Raw genomic sequence first — 18,764 nt, forward strand, 5'->3', positions numbered from 1 at the left:
TTGGGGGCAGCCCTGGCTGGGCTCTGGTGCTGCCCAAGGTGGATCCATGGAGGAGATCCTTGGAATCAATCCCTGCTTTATTCTGGAACTCCATCCAGCCTCTGCTCCAGGGCAGCCTGCACAAGGGATGGAAGGGAAAGGAGAGGAAGGGAAGGGAAGGGAAGGGAAGGGAAGGGAAGGGAAGGGAAGGGAAGGGAAGGGAAGGGAAGGGAAGGGAAGGGAAGGGAAGGGAAGGGAAGGGAAGGGAAGGGAAGGGAAGGGAAGGGAAGGGAAGGGAAGGGAAGGGAAGGGAAGGGAAGGGAAGGGAAGGGAAGGGAAGGGAAGGGAAGGGAAGGGAAGGGGCCTCACCTAAACAAGGCCAGCACACCAGAACTGTTCCCAGCTGTCCCCACTACACCTCCCCCAGCAGAGTCACCTTGCCTGGAGCCTGGGGCATGGATAACAGGGAATGGGAGAGACAGAGGGACACAGAGAGTTCCCACTGAGTGAGGGAGCTCACAGGGAGAGCTCAGCTACAAAGGAAGCTGGATTTGCCAGCGGGGAATCCAGGGTGTTTTCATTGCTGAAAATAAAATTCCAGTAGCTGTTGTGGCCACACAGAAAAAGCCTTGCAAATCTCTGCCTCTTTAGGAGACTTGTTACAGCTCAGGAGAATAATTCACTTTATCGCCCACGGAATCTCCAAAATACTCCCACTGATTGCAGCTGAGTGAGGAAGGTACACAAAGGTGTTGATTGAACAAAAAAAATGTGATTGGTTGAAAAGGTTTAATAAGTGAATAAATAAATAAATCCTGTCCGGATGTTTTTTTATATACCATTAAATTTTCATATATAATAGGTACGAGACTTGTGTATATTTGCTGGCTGCACTAAAGGAATGGAATGTTTAATATTCCTGCCTTTGGAGGGGTGGGGAAGGAGTGGAATTAAAATCTAAGAACCCTGTGTTTTGTAGCTATTTTTAGAGCCATTTTCAGAAGGATGAGTAAAAAGTGACAGCCTCATTAAATGGACCAGGAGGGTATTTTTTTCCTCTTTCATAGTTCTGTCCTGTGCTTAGCCGGTACCTAAAGAAATGAAAAAAACGAACTACCTACAAACTACATCAATATTGTTCATCTCACAGTTCCCATAAACTCAGCCATAACAGCTTTTCAGCTGGATTTTCTGTCTGGAGAGGCTGGAGAGCAGTGCCAGGCTGTGCCAGGACACATCTCCCTTTTCCTGGGCACCACAACTCCCACTCATCCCAAACATTTCACAGGTTTGCCCCAACTTTACATTTCCACTTTCCTAGTTCACAACAGACCACTCCAAAGGAACTGGCTCACGGGAAATAATCTCAAGTCTATTTTTCTTCAAGTATTCATTCTTTTTTCCCCAATTTCCTGACATCCTGTGATCTGTGTGTGGAACGGGCTGTGGAAAACTCTCCAGCTTTCATTTGCAAACATGTTAGGCTTAAAAGGAAGAAAAATGAGCCATAAATGCTGGAATAAATTCCACCAAGAAACGGTCGAGGAAAATGCTCTGTAGCTGATCCGTGTGGTGTGAATTGTTAATCCAGCTCTTTGAAGAAGTGGCTCTGTGGGGGAACAACCCCACTCCCGGAGTCACACCTGGAGCCAGCAGCAGCCACTCAGGACCGGTTTGGGTTTTCTCCTCTCCATCTCCTGGGCTGAATTCCTCTTGCAGGGGAGTCCTGCTGAGGAGCAGGGCAGGGATGGGGCAGGGAGAACCAGAACTCTGCTCCCTCCCCTGGGCTGAGCCTGGAGCAAAGGAGGCTCAGGGGCCCTTGTGGCTCTGCACAGCTCCTGCCAGGAGGGGACAGCCGGGGGGTCGGGCTGTGCTCCAGGGAACAGGGACAGGAGCAGAGGGAACGGCCTCAGGCTGGCCCAGGGCAGCTCAGGGTGGGCACAGCAGGAATTTCCCCATGGAAAGGGTGCTCAGGCCTTGGCACTGCCCAGGGAGGGTTGGAGTGCCCATCCCTGGAGGTGTCCCGGGAATTCCTGGAGGTGGCACTGAGAGGTCTGGGCTGGGGACAGGGTGGGGCTCTGGGGCTGGGAGGGCTTTTCCAACACAAATTCTGGGAGCCAGGGATGCCAGAGTCCCAGCCAGAGATCCTCAGCAGCACAGGCTGTTTAGGCATGAGCACAGGCAGGTGCATTGTGGAGTCAGAGAATATTGATCCTCTGCCTGCTGCACAAGTCTCCCCTGAAGTGGAATTCCATGACAAGAGGAGTATTTCAGACAACTGCAACCTGGAGGGGACAGGCTACAAGTGGGGGAAAAAAGAGTCACTGGCTTTAGGGGCCCCAGAGCTGCTGAAAATCACTGAAAATCACAACCACAAACACCTCCAGCTCAAATTGTCCTCAGTGCTTCCAAGGAAACCCAGCAATTCCAAACCCCAGCAATTCCAAAGCTGAGTTTTCCTCTGGTGGGATTTGCTTCTCCCCCTCTGGAAGCAGCAGCATGCCATCACTGCCCCAGACAGGGCTGGAGGGACCCTGCAAACCCCCTGGGGCTCTCCTGTGCTCCTGGCACCCCCGGGAGCTGCCCCGGAGCAGACTGAGGCGTTTCCCAGCTCCCTGGAGCAGAGAGGCAGGCAGCCCGGCTCGCTGGGGGTGAAGTGCAGGCAGCGAGAGGAAGGAGAGCTTTTCTCCCCTCCACCTGTACTTCACTCCCAGATCACTCATCTCCAAAGAAGATGACCACGCTAAGTGTGTTCTGGAGGTAAAGGAGTGGGTATAAATCACGAGGGTGGCACCAGAAGTTCTGCACAATGGCATCAGTGGGTTCAGGCTGGTTCACGTGGATGATTTTTATTATAAATATGTCACTAACAACAATCTCCATAAAATATATGCTGGGATTTGAAATCTACCTTCCCAGCAGAAAGGACAAATTCTGGTTAGGCACTGGCAGTGCAAATCTGCATTTCAAATGAACCGGGTGAATATGTGCAGCAGCGGCCCTGGTGGGAAGGATGGGGATTTCATTTGGGAAATATGGGAAATACGGATCCTTTCTGAGGGGCTTCTCATGGCAGAGCCCCGGGGGAGAACTCCCGGGGAAAACTGGGAACTGCTGAAGATGAGCCTTGTGTTAGGAGAGGGCTCAGCAGGGACTGCAGAGTAGGCTGGAGCCACAGGGAGAGGGACACTGAGCCCAGGGCATCTCAAGGTGTCACAGGGTGTCACAGCATGTCCCAGGGTGTCACAGGGTGTTCCAGCGTGTCCCAGGGTGTCACAACATGTCCCAGGGTGTCCCAGGGTGTCTGTCCCCAGCCCAGGAGGGGACACCTGTCCCAGCAGAGGTGCAGCTGCTGGGCTGACCCCCAGAGCCAGGGACACACACGGCTGCTGTCCCACAGACAGGGAAATGGGAGCAACTGGATTAACCCTTTCACAGCCAGAAGCACTTAAAGGGACTCCAGGAGAACTGGAGAGGGACTGGGGACAAGGGATGGAGGGACAGGAGCCAGGGAATGGCTCCCAGTGCCAGAGGGCAGGGATGGGTGGGAGATTGGGAACTGGGAATTGCTGGCTGGGCTGGAATTGCCAGAGCAGCTGTGGCTGCCCCTGGATCCCTGGCAGTGCCCAAGGCCAGGCTGGACACTGGGACACCCTGGCACAGTGGGAGGTGTCCCTGCCATGGCAGGGCTGGCACTAGGTGGGATTTAAGGTCCCTTCCCACCCAAAGCACCCAGTGACTCTGTGATGGGCATTGAGAGAATTTCCCTGTGCCATTCCCAGGATCTGGTGCTTTGAGGCCTCCCTCTGGCACAGGAGCCCCTGTGGGGCCATGGGGCTGGGGTGATGTGTGACAGTTGTTGTCCCTTGAGCAGCTGTGGGCTGGGAGAAGAGCTGTGATTGTCAGGATCAGCTCCCAGAACTGCTCCCTGCAGCTCTGCCCTGAGCACGGCTGGGACTGGAGCTGGGGAGGGGCTGTGGGAGGCAGGACACAGCAGGGAGCAGCAGAGTGATCCCCCAGAGTGCCTGATGGAGAGAATGTCAGCCACACACCTGCCACATGCAGCTACCAGAGTGCTCAGGGACTGTGGCATCCAGTGGGGAAAATGGAAATAATGCCCATTTTTGCAGAACAAGAAGCAATTCCAGAGATGTGAAACTTCCCAGGAGCCCCAGAAAGAGAGCTGGGGCAAAAGGCAGCTGTGACATGGCAGTGCAGGGGTCCCTTCCAGCCCCGTCTGTCCTAATGGGAGCAGACAGACGGGAGCAGCTCCCAGAGCAGGGAGCTGGCAGCCCTCAGGAAAGGGTCCCTGCAGCCTGGGGGTTGGACCTGGTGGGCTTCAATCCAGCTTGGAATGAGACCCAGTTTCCTTGGGATCCAAGGGGTGAGAAGCAGAGCTCTGTTCCCTGGAGTAATGGATCTGCCCCAGTCTGCAACTGGAAAAGGAGCTGGGACATCCCTAACCCAGCTCACAGCCTGTGTGGGAGGGCCACAGCAGACATTCCAACTTATCAGGGAAAGATCCTTCCCCAGAGGGTGGAATCAGCACTGGAACAGCTCCCCAGGGAATGGGCACGGCCCCGAGGCTGCCAGAGCTCCAGGAGCACAGGGATGCCCAGGGTGGGTTTGCTGGGGGTCTGGGCAGGGCCAGGGGCTGGATCCATGATCTGAGTGAGCCCCACAATAGCCAATGTATGCACGGAAACAGAGGATATTCCACCCAGCAGTTCTGTGACTCTGAGATCTCCCAGAGAGGAGCCAGCCTGTCCTGGCCCCCCTGTGCATGCAGGGCTGCATTATAAAGCAGGTGTGCATTATAAAGCAGTGTGTATTATAAAATAGGTGTGTATTATAAACAGGTGTGTATTATAAAATAGGTGTGTATTATAAATAGGTGTGCATTATAAAGCAGTTGTGCATTATAAAATAGGTGTGTATTATAAATAGGTGTGTATTACAAAGCAGGTGTGTATTACAGACTAGATGTTCATTATAAGGTGGGTGTGCATTATAAAGCAGGTGTGTATTTTTGGCCAGGATACCCCCACAAAGGCATGAGTACCTGCTCTTGGGTTCTTTTTCACCCTCTAAAATGTTACATGCACATCAGGTTCTGCAGTACATCAATGCACGCTCATCTCCTGGCTGCACCGTGTCCTGCTTTGTTAATTATCTCATCAGTCCCTTGTGCCTGCATTTGGGGGCTCATCTTGGGGGTCGTATGGGATGAAGTAAGTGGTCTTCATCAGAGCTGACCTTCCACCCCCTCTTCTTGTGCATGTTTCCTTTGGTCACATTCCAGACCATGAGGTGGGTTGGATCTGGTTGGGGGTCAGCCTTGTTGTCTTGGCAGCCTTGTAACTGTGTCCTGTTTGATGAACAGCATCCTTCCCTCCTCACACATCCCTGCATTCTTTCATGTGTACCCTGTCCCCCTTCACAGGCAGCTAGCACAGTAAAACACAGCAAATATTGAACAATATTTAATCCAGATATCTATTTCCAATCAACACCCTTCTAATTCCTGACCCCAGAGGTGTCCCAGGGGATCCCCCAAACCCCTCAAGAATGGGAGGTTTGGGCCTCTGGCAGCGGCCCTTGCCAGGAGGAGGCTCCTTGTGGGGCAGCAGCTGTGCAGCCCCGGGTGTGACAGCGAACTCAGGGCAGTTCCAGAGCCAAGCCCTGCTCAGAGCCCGGCTGCTCTGGTGTCACTGTCATGTTCTCTGGAAAAATCCCTTTGCCAGGATTTCTCTCCTGGGAAGCTGAGAAGCCTCAGAGAAAAGGAAAACAATATTATCTCATTTGCTTCTGCTGTGTTTTGCTGCTTTGGAATGCGGATGGAGATTGTTTATCCAACAATCACCTGATTGTTTGATTGGTTTCATGTGAGTTGTTTTCAGTCATTGGCCAATCAGGGTCGAGCTGTGTCAGACTGAAAAAAGGGTTACCAGTTTTCATCATTATCTTTTAGCCTTCTCTCTGTATCCTTGCTGTATTCTTTAATATAGCTTAGTATAGCAAATATCATATCATATAATATCAATCATATAATATCATATAATATCAATCATATCATATCATATCATATCATATCATATCATATCATATCATATGTATAATGTAATATAATGATAATATAATAATAAATTAGCCTTCTGAGAACATGGAGTCAGATTCATAATTTTCCTCCCTAGGACAGGGGTCTCAGACAATACCACACTCTGGGACCTGCCAGGCTAGGCAGAAGTGGGGCAGCCTCAGCTGAAAGTGTGTTCCAACATTTTCAGACTTAATGCCTGAAGCCAAATTCTCTTCTTGAATGAAAAAGATATGATTCATTTTCCTTGACCTTATTCAGGGGATTTTAGATAGCTTTTTTTCCCCGCCTGATTGAGCAGCCTCATTTTTGTTTTACTTTGCATTCTTTGCCTCTTTTTTTTTTCCTTTATTTCTCTTTCAGTAGCATGAAAGTCTAAAGAAAGAACCGAGATGAGAGGAAAAATATTAAATATTAGGTAGCAGTGAAATTAGATCTCTCTATTAAATTAAACAAAATTAATCATTTCTATATCTAACCTAAACTACCCATGCAAAGTTCTCATTTTCTCTGGAAATCTTTTTCCATGAATAATAACACCGCACAGCCACTGTGACTCTTGATGCTTGAAGAAACAGAAAAATCAGGCATTATTGATCCTCAGAACAAATAAATCCTCTCTTGGGGCTGCAGGGCAGTTTCCACAGCTGATTTGTTGGTTTTAGGGATTGTTGCAGGGTGGGCTGTGGGTCAGTGCAGGGGGAAGCCCAGAGCTCCCCCCAGGCTGGGTGGAGGAATTTCCGTGGGAGGCTCTATGCTCCCACCTGCCAGGGACAGCAGAGCCACCAGCCGTGTCCTGTGGCACCAGGGAGGGACAGCACAGCCACCAGCCGTGTCCTGTGGCACCAGGGATGAGGATCCAAGAGTCACTAGGGTTGGAAAAGGCCTCGGAGAGCACAGGCACAGAATCCAGCATGGGTTGGGCTGGGAGGGACCCCAGAGGGACCGCAGAGGGGCCCCAGCTCCCTCAGCCTTTCCTGAGGGCACAGAGATGCTCCAGCCCTTCCTCATCCTCACATCCTTCCCCTGGACCAGATCCAGGATCTCCAGGATCCTGCTGTGCTTCCCGGGGCTGAACATACCCTGTGACCCCGGGGATGGACACAGCACTGCTGACCCCAGGGCTGGACACAGCACTGCTGACCCCAGAGCTGGCCCCAGGGATGGACATACCCTGCTGACCCCCGGGATGGACACACACCCTCCAGCAGGGTCCCACCCTGGCCCTGGCTGGGCAGGGAGCTGCAGCTGTCCCCATGTCCCTCCCCTGCCCCTGGGGCTGCAGCCACACGGCCCCCGGGGCTGCTGGCCCTGCCCAGCTCTGCCTGGGAGCTGCAGCAGCAACCCAGCCCTGGGAGCCGGGACAGCAGGGCTCAGGGTGCCCCTGCAGGGCATGCAGGGGATGCAGGGGATGCTCCTGCAGGGCATGCACAAGATGCTCCTGCAGGGCAAGCAGGGGATGCATGGCACGCACAGGATGCTCATGCATGGCATGCAGGGGATGCACAGCACACGCAGGATGCTCCTGCAGGGCATGCAGGGGATGCATGGCATGCGGGGGATGCCCATGCAGGGCATGCAGGGGATGCATGGCATGCACAGGATGCTCCTGCAGCGCTGCAGCATTCCCTGGCCCCGCACTCCTTCCCCTGCCCCGCCGTGGCTGGGACAGCCGTGCTCCCCGCAGCAGGAAAATGCATTTATTCCTGGAAGGCAGCTCCTACCAATGAAATTACTAATGGGAACTCACGGCAATGGAGCCTAATAGTGTTTTCCTAATTTTACCCTAAACTGTTTGTTGGAGATTGTGATCTCCATTACAAACCCATTTGCTCTGTAACTCAGCCCTCCTCACCCGTCTGCAAAGGAGCCTTTATCTGAACTGGAGATGGAGAACTCTCCCTGCAGACTGAGCCCAGACGTGCTCACTAAGTTTAGAAAATAAATTAGCTCGGCCTTGTCTGTGTCCTACAGATATTGAGCTGATATTTTTAATTGCTGCCACGTAAACACGTTTTCTTTACAAATTAAAATTATGAGTAGGTTGTTATTTCCAGGGCGGTTTTCAATACTTAGATAATATTAAAATAAATCCATTTGATATGACTTTTTTTCCAAATTACAGTTAAATGTGTCTTCTTTGTCAACATACTATAAATCTCTAGTGGCCATTTGTACCTTTGCATTGAACATAGAGAGTTTGTTCATAGTCTGGACTTTCTGGTGAAAAAAAATAACATATGGATTAAAATTACCTAAAGAACATCTTAACTAATTACACTCCAGCCTGCCACAGAGAAACCTGAGGCTTCAGGATGTTTCAGAAATGACACCTATATTATTTTTACTTTAACCCAATAACCAACCACCCATGGCCCACAGTGGGGACTTTTCTGTCCAATTGTACAATGCCACCCGAACCATGGAGAAGAAGGTGGAGGAGAGGGTGAAGAAAAAGGTGAAGAAGAAGGAGCAGCCTCTGCCCTAAAACCTCCATCTTGCTCCATATCTATTACTGTATTCTAAACCCTTAAACTCTGAGTTTCCCACCCTGTGATATCACACACTTCTATTCAAAGCTACTCAAGCTACGTCAGGGAAGGCATAGGTTGGATATTAGGAAAAAAAATTTCACCAAAAGAATAATAAAGCACTGGAATGCTGTTCCCAGGGAGGTGGTGGAATCAGCACCTCTGGATGTGTTTAAAAAAGGCTGGACATGGCACTTGGTGCTATGGTCTGGCTGAGGTGTGAGGGCATAGGTTGGACTCGATGATCTTAGAGGTCTCTTCCAACCTCATTATTCTGTGATTCTGTGAAACTCCACACCCACAAGCCCAGTTCCATCATTCTATTTTGGAAGCTTCTCCAGGGCCCCAGGTCACTGCAGTGCTCTCCTGGGGGTCAGAGCCTGGCAGCACAGGAGGTCAGGAACTCTCAGCTCCAGGGTCCCAGCAGGTTCTCCCTGCAGCACCGAGCTGGGGAGTGCTCCCAGTGCTGCCCTTGGCCAAGGCCAGCGGGAGGAGCAGGCTGCCCAGCTCAGAGGGGCTGAGCCCCTGCAGGGGACAGGAGCCTGAGCAGCCCGAGGTGTCCCAGTGCAGCCATAGCCCATCCCCCAGAGATCTGCTCTGGCTGTGGCCACTCCACACTGCTGGAGCCACCTCTGCAGGGACAGCGACCCCTGCCACTGCTGCCACCTCTGCAGGGACAGCGACCCCTGACACTGCTGCCACCTCTGCAGGGACAGTGATCCCTGAGACTGCTGCCACCTCTGCAGGGACAGCAATCCCTGACACTGCTGCCACCTCTGCAGGGACAGTGATCCCTGCCACTGCTGCCACCTCTGCAGGGACAGTGATCCCTGACACTGCTGCCACCTCTGCAGGGACAGTGATCCCTGAGACTGCTGCCACCTCTGCAGGGACAGTGATCCCTGACACTGATGCCACCTCTGCAGGGACAGTGATCCCTGAGACTGCTGCCACCTCTGCAGGGACAGTGATCCCTGCCACTGCTGCCACCTCTGCAGGGACAGTGATCCCTGACACTGATGCCACCTCTGCAGGGACAGCGATCCCTCCTGAGGGGATGGAGGCCAAAAACCACCCCCAGCCCATCTCCGGCTCTGGGTCCGGCAGGAAGGGAGAGGCAAGAGTGATGGAACGATGGGATGGGCACAGCTGACTGCCATCAGCAGGGATGCCACTCTCCCTGTCACTGGGATGCCACTCTCCCTGTCACTGGGATGTCACTGGGATGCCATCCTCCCTGTCACTGCTCAGGTCCTGCTGGGCCATCCATGGAGCTCAGCCCACAGGTGCTGAGGGTCAGTAAAACAAACCTAGCTGCACTTCCAGCTGGAGAGAGGAGGGAAAGCTGTGGCTGGGAAAATGAATGGAAAAGAAAGGCAGACAAAGAGCCCTCAATCCAGAAGTAGGAATGCAAATCTGTTGGTGTGGATTGATGCCTCTCCTGCCTGGCTCTTCTGTAGCTGCCTGCATTGGAGGTTCCCCCAGGCCAGCAGGGCAGCTCTGCAGGCCCAGCCCCAGTGCAGCTGAGCCTGCAGGGTTTCCATGAGCTGCAGCCAGGCTAAAGGGAAAAGGAGCAGCAGCTCTGGGGATCGCTGCAGCTTCCCCAGCTCCTCCTGCACATCAGCTGCTCTGTGCCACTCTGCTGGGCAGGAAATGGGGCTGGTCTGGGGGAAGGTCAGCCTGGAACAGCTGGGCTGGCAGCCACTCCACCTACAGCAGCTCCACATTGAAATTAAGAAATTAGGTGGAGAATTAAGAAATTAATCCTGATTTTTCAGGATGCACATCAGTGCTCTCGTTAGAGGACCTCTGTGCCTGGAGTCACGCTGCTGCAAGGCCAGAGCTGGTGCAGAAAGGGTTCCACAGGAATGGTTTCCTGAGAGCCAACACCTGCCCCTGCACAGCCCTTGCTCTGTGCTCTGCTGTGCATTGTCCAAGCAATGCCTTGGGCGCTGAATAAATGGGTGCACAAAGCAACCAGGGCAATCTTCCTCCAGGTGGGGAGGGGCAGCTCCCATCCCTGCTCTGGGACAGGGACAGCACCAGGAGCCAGCTGGGGCTGTGCCAGGGCAAGTCAGGCTGGAGATCAGGAAAGGCTCTTCCCCAGAGGGTGCTGGCAGTGCCCAGGCTCCCCAGGGAATGGGCACGGCCCCGAGGCTGCCAGAGCTCCAGGAGCTGCCAGGGATGCCCAGGGTGGGGTTGTTGGGGGTCTGGGCAGGGAATGGGCTGGGATGATCCCTGTGGGTCCCTCCAGCTCAGGACATTCCATGATCTGTCTGAGACAATCCCAGCCATGGCAGCTGCTGTGCCCACGGAGGGGCCCTGGAGGTGTCACTGCAGGGCTGGCACACCCCCGGGCTGCTCTCTGAGCACCCTGCAGCCCAGCCCAGCTCCTGGCAGGGCAAGCAGCCCCTGGCAGCCCCAGTGCCAGCCCAGGGGTGCCCCAGGTGCCCTCCTGCCAGAGGGGTGTTGGGGCAGGGACAGCAGGGCAGGGACAGCAGGGCAGGGACAGGAGGGCAGGGTCCCCGTGGTGAGCCAGGTCAGCTCTGCTGTGCTCTGCCTGGGCTGATTGGCAGGGCCAGTGTGGCACTGGGCAGCTGGCACCTGTGTGCACAGGGACAGGCCCAGCGGGGACAGGCTGGGTCACACCGGGTCACGGTGTCACTCTGTGTCACTGCTCAGGGGCTGTGTCACACTGTGTCACACTGTGTCACTGCTCAGGGGCTGTGTCACACTGTGTCACTGCACTGTGCCACACTGTGTCACTGCTCTGGGGCTGTGTCACTCTGTGTCACTGCACTGTGTCACACCGTGTCACACTGTGTCACTGCTCTGGGGCTGTGTCACGCTGTGTCACACTGTGTCACACTGTGTCACTGCTCTGGGGCTGTGTCACACTGTGTCACACTGTGCCACACTGTGTCACTGCTCTGGGGCTGTGTCACTCTGTGTCACTGCACTGTGTCACACCGTGTCACACTGTGTCACTGCTCTGGGGCTGTGTCACACTGTGTCACACTGTGCCACACTGTGTCACTGCTCTGGGGCTGTGTCACACTGTGTCACTGCACTGTGTCACACCGTGTCACACTGTGTCACTGCTCTGGGGCTGTGTCACACTGTGTCACTGCACTGTGTCACACTGTGTCACACTGTGTCACTGCTCTGGGGCTGTGTCACACTGTGTCACACTGTGTCACACTGTGTCACACCGTGTCACACTGTGTCACTGCTCTGGGGCTGTGTCACACTGTGTCACTGCACTGTGTCACACTGTGTCACTGCTCTGGGGCTGTGTCACTCTGTGTCACTGCCCTGTGTCACACTGTGTCACACTGTGTCACTGCTCTGGGGCTGTGTCACACTGTGTCACACCGTGTCACACCGTGTCACACCATGTCACACACACCTGTCACTGCTCTGGGGCTCAGGGGCTGTGTCACACTGTGTCACTGCACTGTGTCACACCATGTCACACACACCTGTCACTGCTCTGGGGCTCAGGGCTGTCCCCGTGGCCCTGCTGTGCCCAGGCCCCTCAGCTGCAGGTGCCAAACCCCTGGCACGGCTCCTGGCCTGGAATCCCTCACCTCAGGCTTTCTTGTGGCTGCATCCTGACAAGCTGCCTTCAAATCATTTGATAATTGAGGGTTGTAATTCATGAATCTTAATGTTTACTTGATTTAATTGAGCATTAGTGTTAATTAAAACAAGGCAGTGGCTTCAATCCCAGTTCAAGAGCTCAGCATGAAGGAGGAAGGGATTCCTGCCTGTGCTCAGATCAATCTCTCTTATGGTAAACGGTGGGAATGGGATGAATAAATCATTTTTTATTTTACTCACCTCACTTTTCTGTTGGTGCCAGGAAACAGGGAAGTTATCAAACAGATCAGGAGTGTGCTGGGCCTTCCTGCACTGAGAAATATTGCAATGAAATAGGAAACATGTTCTCCATCCTCCCTGCTGCCTCTGGAGAGCAGAGAAAATTATTTCTCTTCCAAAAACCACTCTGTTTTTAAAGTATTGGGGATAAATTCTGTAACCTCTGGACTGATCCAGCTCTAAGTGAATCCATATTTCCATTTCTACTGATGTAAAAGAAAGAAAAAAGCCAGAGGTTTGTCATCCAAGTAGAAATTCTCAGAAATTACAGATTTGCCTACGAACTGCAGGATTTTCTTCCCAAAGTCCAAAACTCTGACTTTCCTCAATCAGTTTTAGGTTTTGCAGCAAGGGGCTCCTGCTCAGGAAAAGGAGCTGCATTTCTGCCTGAGGAAAGAGACTTTTCCCTGAGGGATGGAGGGCTCCAGGGGCAGCCCCAGCTGCTCTGGGCACCTGTGCCAGGGCCTGCCCACCCTCCAGCCAGGAATTCCCAAAGTCCCACCCAGCCCTGCCCTCATCCCCTGTCCCCAGCCCCTGTGCAGCCCTCCTGGAGCCCTGGCACAGCTCCCTGCTGCCCCTGGCTGATGGAGGGGCCAGCAGAGGATTCCCCATCCTCAGCAGGCCCAGGAGAGGGATCCCCTTCTGTTCCCAACAAACACAGGCAACTGGGCAGTGTTCTACAGGACAGCATGGAACTTGCACAGAGAAATTAATTTAAAGGTGAGCTATCCATAAAAATCACCCAGAGCTGCTGCCAGTGGGATGCACTCACAGAGCTGCTGACAGACCTGCACTTAATTAAACTCCACCTAGATTTATACTTTTGCTTATTAACTAAACCTATTGATTTAAACTCGCCACAAACGCACCTTCTGTAAATAATTCTGTTCCTAATTAAATAATTCCTGTATTATGTCAGGGTATAAAGAATAAATTACTTGTAACTACTTCTGTTTCAGCTCTTAATCAATACCTGAGCCGAGCTGTTTTATATCTCATGTAAATTTTTCACGTAGGTGCTCAGCTCTCAGCGAGGATCTGTCCTGCCCTGCCATTGTCTGGGCTGAGAAATGACACTTTTTGTTCTCCTGTGTGACTCTAGACCTTGGCACGGGCCAGGAACCAGAGGCACTGGGTGCCAGAGGGCTCCTGCGCCAGGGCAGTGGCAGGGGAGAATCTCCTCCCCACGGTCTGGCCAAGGAGCCCCACCAGCCCAGCCCCACTGAGAGAGCCCAGCCAGGGCTGGGGAGTGGGAAATAAGTTCAGGATTAACTCCAAGGTCTGGCCAAGGAGTCCCACCAGCCCAGCCCCACTGAGAGAGCCCAGCCAGGGCTGGGGAGTGGGAAATAAGCTCAGGATTAACTCCAAGGTCTGGCCAAGGAGTCCCACCAGCCCAGCCCCGCTGAGAGAGCCCAGCCAGGGCTGGGGAGTGGGAAATAAGCTCAGGATTAACTCCAAGCCAGGCAGGCTGGAGCTCCTGCTGTCCTGCTCAGGACATTTCTGGAGCTCCTGCTTCTCACAGCACCCCTGGGGCTGCTCTGACCCCTCCTCAGCCCCTCAGGGCCTCCCCCCCTGGCCACACCAGGGAGGTTCCAGACATGGAGCCACCAGGAACCACAGAATTATCTGGGAACTGGGAAACCCCTCTGAGCCCAGCGAGCCCAGCCCTTCCCCAGCTCTGCCAAGGCCACCCTGACCATGTCCCCAAGTGCCACATCCCCAGGGCTTTAAACTGCCAGGCATGGGCAGCCCATTTCAATGCTTTACAACCCCTTCCATGAGGAATTTTCCCAATATCCAACATGAACATTTCCCCTTGTCCCGTCCGTGTTCCCTGAGCCCCTTTCCAGCTCCCTCAGGAATTCTCTATTCCCTTCCCAGCTTCATTCCCTGTCCTGGACACACTCCTGCCCCAGCCCTGCCCCAGCCCTGCCCCAGCCCTGCCCCAGCTCTGTCCCAGCCCTGTCCCAGCTCAGGGGACACACGCTGCCCCAGCCCTGCTGCCACCCCAGTGCTGGGACGGGCCCTGGTCCCTGTGGAAGTTTAAAATTTAATATACTTCAAATAAATCCGAATGGGGGATACATCTGAACAATGAAGTTATCCAAAGAAGAAGGGATGAGAGCAGGGAGAAGAAAAAACAAGCAGACACAACGAACCAGGGAATAAAGGAGGATTTGCTTTAATGATTTGCTCAGAGCTGGGGGAGGCTGAGTGTGAAACCCCCGGGACTGGCTGCGGTGGAGATGCAATCCCAGCATCCAGTGAATCACCTCCTCCTCCAGAGCCTGGGGCTGTCCCTCCCTGGGCTCGGGGGAAGCTGGACTCACTTCTGAGTGCTGCTCCCCGGGACCAGCCCCTGGTGATGCCTGGCTCTGCAGCCAGCCCTGGGGCTGCAGGAGGAGCCCGAGCAGCCAAGGGTTCCACCTGGGCACCCTGGGGCCGTTCAATGGACTTGGGGACTGTGGCCACTGCAGCTGACGTGGGACTGATCTCATTTTAATTCCCTGGTTTTAAACCTTCAGAGCAGTGCTGCTAAACCAGGCTGTGCCTCATTAGACAAGGCTTCAAACTGGGAGTCATTCTTTTGAAAGTCTGTTTGCTGTTTTACTGTCACAGGAATGTACAATGAAAGGTGGGGGGGGAAAGGTGTCTTTTCCACTGGTATTGTGTGCAAATGAGCTGAAAAGGTTCTGGATCAAAAAATAAGATCTGCTCATAAAAAAACCCAAATGAGCTTATTTTTTAATCTGTTTGTGCCGTCATTGCCTTTGCCATCACCATCTCCTCATGTTAAAAGGAAATGTGAGAATAATACCAGTAATGCAGAGCAGGCAGTAACCACCCAAGGCAGGTGGAAGGGCTTAATTACATCAAAAACTTCAATTTGGTATTGAACACAGCCTTCTGCAAATTAGATTCAATTTGGTGAACAGTTCCAGCCAAAACCCTTCAGATTTTTTGATCTGAATTTCTGTTATGCCTTTACTACATCTCAACATGTCATCTCATTTTGGAAACAGCAATAGACATCTTCAAAGATAAAAAAAACCAACAAAATTACCTTTAAAAATGCTTTTAGAAGCAAACAACACTTTCCTTTGAGTGCAGCTGCAGCCATTTCTGCAAGGCAAAGCTGAAGTATTGAGTATGGGAAAAATCACAGAACAAATGTAAGAGCCAAAGCTGAAAAATACATTTATTCAGGCTGTGAAAGGTTTGCTTTCCCACAGCAGGAAGGTCAGAGGTGATCTGTCCCTGGTGTTTGGGCAGGACTGAGTGTGGCACTGGGTCTGTGTGGGGCTGCTCTGGATGGGTCACCCTCCTCTTCCCCTCTGGTCCAGACTGTTCCCAACGCCACCACTGATGCCTTAAGCCTTAGCTTTCACATTTTCCAGTTCTGTACTGCATTAGTTACTGAGAACCCTCGGCACTGAGAATTCCAGACTTTCTGTGCTGCCAGGCTCTGACCCCCAGGAGAACTCTGCATTGACCTGAGGTCATGGACAAGCTTCCAGAATGGAATGGCAGAGCTGGGATTGTGGGTGTGGAGTTTGGATAGAAGTGTGGGATATCACAGGGTGGAAAACTCAGAGTTTAAGGGTTTAGAATACAGTAATAGATAAAAAGCAAGATGGAGGTTTTGGGGCAGTGCTGGTCCTTCTTCACCTTCTTCTCCATGGCTTTGGGTGGTTTTGTGTAACTGGATAAAAAATTCCCCATTGCAGGCACGGTGGTTGGTTATTGGGTTAAAAGTGAAAATAATTTAGGTGTCATTTCTTAATTGGACAGTTTATCCTTAAAAGGCTTGTAGAGAGATGGGGCTCCATTTTTAGTTAGTCAGAGTGAAGTGCTGCAGAACTCAGGGTTTGTGGGATTGTAAGAGATAAGAACTGATAAACATCTGAGTCCCAACAAGAAATACCATCTTGAGCATTTAATCCTGATCTTGGCAGAGAAAAGAAGCAGAAGAATCAACATTAGTGGTGCTTCAATGTGTCCAACAAGAATTTGACAAAACTGTCAAGGCAGTGCTCACAGTTCAAACAGGAGGCACTGGTGTGTGACTCTGAGCTCCACACGCAGTGCCAGCAGCTCTCCTCACAGCTCAGGCACACACAACAATCCTTTTCCAGCCCACAGCCAAGGACACCGCTGCAGCTCCAGCCCCAAAGTGCCACCAGCAGGGGAGGGAGGAGAGCAGCCTGGGAGGGTGGGACTGCATCCCCTGGAGCTGGAATTGGGCACTGAACCAACATGGAAATGCACCAAAGCTCTCCTGGTGTGAGTGGATTGATCCATGTTTCTCTTTAAAAAAAAAAAAAAAAAGGTTTTTTAATGTATCAGGCAAGGAAATTCTGAGCTCTGCATGGTGGAATTTCAAACAAGAAACTCTGCACACCAGAAAGCAATCTCACAAGGAATCAGCTTGGTAAAGGAAATGTAATTACATGTACAGACACTCCTGTGCTTGAACTCCCGAAATTAGGAGTAGCTGCTTCTCTAAAAATTATCCTCTCAGGAACTGATGAAAAGGGACAAAATCTGCATCTTGTCTTTCACGGTGACCCTGCTGAGAAACTGACACTGTTGTGGCAATGGTCTGAACTCTTCATGTCCAAATCAACCCAAATTTCCCCCTGGCACCCTCCAGAACAGAATTATTACCATGGAGATTTCACATAAAAATAGTAATACTGATCCTAATTAATAGGCATTAAGTCTTTCCATCACAAGGCATTCAGAATCTGACACATTCATGGTTAAACCCAGCTGAAATGATTAGCAATTGTTATTTTTGAAGATGAAGGCTCTGTTGAGAGGCAATGGCTGAGTCCCAGAGCAGTGAGGGGCCTGGGCCAGGGACAGCGGCGAATCCCAGCAGAGCTCCTGGCTTTGGGCACTGCACAGTGAATTTCTGACAGCTTTCCCTGCACACAGCCATGCTCAGCCCATCACCTGAACCCTCCCTCCAGCAGCTCGGCACAGCCCTGGCTGGGAGGGGACAGGGGGACAGAGCCTGGGGGCTCCTGTCACCTCCTGGGATTTATCAACTTCAGTCTGTCAGAGAATCACGGAATCCTGGAATGGTTTGGGTTGGAATGGATCTTAAATCCCACCCATGCCATGGCAGGGACACCTCCCACTGCCCCAGGGTGTCCCAGTGTCCAGCCTGGCCTTGGGCACTGCCAGGGATCCAGGGGCAGCCACAGCTGCTCTGGCAATTCCAGCCCAGCCAGCAATTCCCAGTTCCCAATCTCCCATCCAGCCCTCCTCTGTGCCGTGCAGAAGTCAAAAGGAAGACTGATCCCTCCAAGCACAGTTTAATCCTACAAGAAAGCAGGTGCCCAAAACAGAAAGGTTGGATTGTCCTTGGACTTGGCTCACATTTTTCATCGATTGCAGGTGGAATCTGTTGGATGGACATTTCTGCCCAGCATCTCTGGTTTTGTTGGTGATCAGAGGCCCATCACATGATTTATGCAGCTGGGGCTGCACTGGGGGCTGCAGAGCTCCCGTGGCTGGGTGAAAGTCAGACTCCATGGATTTACAAAACTGCTAAAGCAGAAGGACATTCCTCCTGCTCTGTGACATCTCAGAAAAGCTGCTGAGTCACCTGGCATCCAGAATAAATCCCAGGTGCATGAGAGGCAAATCAGGTCACTGATGGTGATCATTTGGATGCAGCAGCCAGTGGAATTTTCTGGATTCATGGCTGTGTTTCTGCAGGGAACACAAATGCCTGGGTGTTTTTACACTGAAGATGGCCAGGAGTTCTCTCACACTCACTTTTGCTTAGGTAGGGATTTTTTAACATATTCAGGACTCCTGAGCCCGAAGGCTCTGGAAGATGGCATCACCATGGCATGGGACTGATGAGATGGAGCTCGGGGTACAGAGGTCAATTCCTTTTGCATAAAATGCAGCAGATAAACCCCCTGTGGGATTACTCCTTCGTTTGCATTTTCCAGAGCAGCACAAAGGGCTCTGCCCTCGTGGAGGGCTGCTCTGCCTTTGGTCCCTGCAAGGATGTCCCAGAGGTGGAGCCAGCTGGGCTTTGGGGTCCCTCCAGCCCAGGGCATTCTGTGCCCCACGGGCCTATGGGGGAGGTTTGGGGCTTGAGAGAAACCAGAGACAGCTCTGGAGTGAGCAACGGGGTGACTGCACACTGCAGGGGACACTGCAGGGGACACAACAGCGGGACATTGCAGGGGGACATTGCAGGGCCATGCTGCTGAAGGTGACAGCCCCGCCCATGGAGTGTGAGTGTGTCC

General features: G+C 52.5%; 1 long non-coding RNA gene across 1 annotated transcript; it reads right to left on the reverse strand.

Annotated features, from left to right (window-relative positions):
* Positions 1–16,913: 16,913 nt before the first annotated feature.
* Positions 16,914–18,158, reverse strand: LOC135302013 (uncharacterized). The gene is made up of 2 exons (XR_010363699.1): positions 17,878–18,158; positions 16,914–17,059 (listed from the first exon to the last, which is right to left on the reverse strand). It is a non-coding gene; the product is annotated as an uncharacterized LOC135302013 (long non-coding RNA).
* Between the last annotated feature and the right edge of the window lie 606 nt (positions 18,159–18,764).

This window comes from Passer domesticus, chromosome 6, assembly GCF_036417665.1.
Source record: "Passer domesticus isolate bPasDom1 chromosome 6, bPasDom1.hap1, whole genome shotgun sequence".
Lineage (NCBI taxonomy): Eukaryota > Metazoa > Chordata > Aves > Passeriformes > Passeridae > Passer > Passer domesticus.